The 3,119-nt window shown below is 34.9% G+C and overlaps 1 protein-coding gene across 2 annotated transcripts in view; it reads right to left on the bottom strand.

The window, feature by feature from the left end:
• wdr53 (WD repeat domain 53) overlaps positions 1-2,422 on the bottom strand; it is an 8,706-nt gene extending 6,284 nt beyond the window's left edge. The window contains exon 1 of one of the 2 annotated variants that reach the window (XM_016512525.1): positions 2,355-2,422. The gene's annotated coding sequence lies outside the window, so the exon portion shown is untranslated. The remainder of the gene's footprint in view (positions 1-2,354) is intronic. The other variant, XM_016512526.1, reaches the window with a different exon arrangement.
• Between the last annotated feature and the right edge of the window lie 697 nt (positions 2,423-3,119).

Here is a 3,119-nt window from a genome sequence, read left to right as displayed (position 1 = left end):
CATTTATTCAAAATATAAATCTTTTCTAACAATATAAATCTTTGCTATCACTTCTTATAAATTTAACACATCCTTGCTGAATAAAAGTTAATTGCTTTTTAAAAAAAGAAAGAATAAAAATGTACCGACCCCAAATTTTTGAACGGTAGTGTTTATTGTTAGAAAAGATTTCTATTTTAAATACATGCTCTTATAAAAAATCGTTCTGATCCCAAACGTTTGACTGGTAGTGTATTTACTCATCTCACCTGCAAAAAAACATCAGTATTCCCCAAAATGAATAAAAACAGTGAAATGCAAACTCAGAATATTGTACAAACCTGCAATAATTAAATATGTTAAATAAGACAAATATCATTTATGTATTTGATTCCATTTTATTGACCAATGTCTTTGCTACTGACCTTCGATGATCCAATTCAACCGTACTATAATGAGCAAAAATTACATTTGTGTTTCATTTTAGTTATTGCTGAATAGTGTTGAACCTTCTTCTCCTGCGTCATATTGTTCATGAGATTTGTTTGAGCTGCGCCCTCTACATCACATTTCCTTCAGCCTGAGTTGCATTCATTTCACTTTAGGTGTAAAAGGGCTTTTGCATTTGTAAAATAAAAACTTTTTGATATTATAAACAAACAAGCAAGCCCTGCCCAGATTTAAAAAGTAACTCAAAAGTAACATAACGCATTACTTTCCGTAAAAACTAACTAATATAATTAGCTACTTTTTAGGGAGTAGCCGCAGCGTAGCAGATCTGTTCCGCCAAGACCAAATACATTAAGATTGTCATATCCATCACCATGCTGAAATGTTCCGAGAGTTGTCATGATTGAAATGTGTTTTTGGAGATTTCGGTCAGCCGAGATGCATAAGACTCGTTCCGACTGTCGGTTCAAATCAGATTTGTGTGCATATATAGTTGGAATACGAGGGGGAATTTTACAAATCCATTTCAAGGTCCATTTTTGAAATTCTAATCAAATTACAGTTCTGGAAATCCAGTTTTAGTCAGGCTGCTCTAATTAGATTTCACAGATATGTCATTATGCCATGCAAAACTTAAATATGCTGGAATGTTTGCCTTAAAGGAATGCCTTAAACTTAAAAATAAAAGTTGTCATCATTTACTCAACATAATGTCATTCCAAACCTGTATGTATTGCCTTGTTCTGTAGAAATGTGATATAAATCTCAAAACAACACAAGTGTCCTAACAAAACTGGTTTGGTTACCAAAATATAAAAAACTTGAGGGTGACAGAGTTCTCATTTTGGGGTGAACTATCCCTTTAATAGATCAACAACGGAAAGACTAGAGAAAGACTTCTGGTGGGACACTGTTTGCACAATGACATTAAAGATTTATTTTCTTTTATGAAAATATTTTTGCAAACAAATAGACAGAATCTTGTAACGCTTAATAGTTGTGTAGATTAGTGATGCAGCCATTACATCAGGCTGTCACAAGGCAACGCATTATTCAATGTCAACACATCTACTTAATCTTTATGACTCTTTTGCACATTTTAGAATAATAATAATAAAGTCAGGAAACATATGAAATAGCACCAGTGGAAATACAAGAATTGACCAAAATGAAACACAAGTGTCCTAACAAAACTGGTTTGGTTACCAAAATATAAAAAACTTGAGGGTGACAGAGTTCTCATTTTGGGGTGAACTATCCCTTTAATAGATCAACAAAGGAAAGACTAGAGAAAGACTTCTGGTGGGACACTGTTTGCACAATGACATTAAAGATTTATTTTCTTTTATGAAAATATTTTTGCAAACAAATAGACAGAATCTTGTAAAGCTTAATAGTTGTGTAGATTAGTGATGCAGCCATTACATCAGGCTGTCACAAGGCAACGCATTATTCAATGTCAACACATCTACTTCATCTTTTGCACATTTTAGAATAATAATAATAAAGTCAGGAAACATATGAAATAGCACCAGTGGAAATACAAGAATTGACCAAAATGATTCAAAATTCAACGATTCAAAGCAGCTCCACACATTCTCTTAACCATATTAATGAGGTGCATCATTGCATTGTGTTCCTTTTATCGTTGTGTTATGTGGAATTGTATGAGAACAGTTGCCAGAGTTATCGTAGAAAGAGCTTATTCTCCGAATGTTTTGGGGTTATTGAGCGAGTTTTGAAAGTAAACAGCTGCTTATGTATTCTGAGTGAAGCTTGGAGAAAATTGTAAACACATTAAACGTGAGCGTCAGTCGTCTATCCGTTGAGCATTTTGACCATAACCTGGATACCGAATAAAATGCGTTGTGCTTTTATATTCCTGTTAGCGATAATTAGAATCTCTTTTATTAAACTCCACAAACCTGTTATGAGCTGCAGTCACTCGTGCGCCAGCTGATGACGTGCGTGTCACGTGTCGCCTGCTGATGACGTCGCAAGCGCGTTTCGTTATGAACATTTTCATGTTGTTGTTTATTTTTTATATTTTTATTATTGTGATATAACTATAAATAGTACATTTATGAATAAAATATTACAATAATTAGAATATTAAATAAACAACTTTTTAGGCACACAGTGTTTGTGTCTGAGTTTGTGACTTTAATGAAGATCAGCTGGGTAACTAGTCCTTCCAACAGAAATTTAGAGATTCTGTAGACCTCTAACAGAAATAAAGTGAGTCTGGTTAGTAATAAGTGAAGCTGGTAATGCTGTTTGTGGAGTTGTTTAATCCTCCTCTGCTGAGATCTTCAGAGATTTAATGTCTTTTATCTTCAGTTGATTTCATCTAAGGCTGTGGCTGCAGTCAGTTGTAGTTCTTGAGTTTCTGTTTGTCTCTCTTCTTCAGTGATTTTGCTTGTTAACAAGCTTAGACAAGCTGAGAGGACTCTATAAATAATATATGAATATTTTGTGGCTCAGAAAAGGTCAAGTGTGGTTTATTTCTTTGCTCTTGGCTGTCATGTGGCATTGCTATGGCCTGCTTTTGGCCCAGATCTGGCAAACAGGAGCGGTCCGCCCAAGTGCCATCATTCCACGCTGCATGTGGGCCAGATCATCTTTCCACATGTGCCAGATGTGAGCCGCATCTGGGCCGACACTATGTTGCTATCTGGGTAGTTTCTCCT

The sequence above is a fragment of the Sinocyclocheilus rhinocerous genome, unplaced genomic scaffold (assembly GCF_001515625.1).
Source record: "Sinocyclocheilus rhinocerous isolate Xijiao unplaced genomic scaffold, SAMN03320098_v1.1 scaffold1017, whole genome shotgun sequence".
NCBI lineage: Eukaryota > Metazoa > Chordata > Actinopteri > Cypriniformes > Cyprinidae > Sinocyclocheilus > Sinocyclocheilus rhinocerous.
The sequence above is the reverse complement of the archived record's forward strand: the minus strand, read 5'-3'. Positions and strand labels throughout refer to the sequence as shown.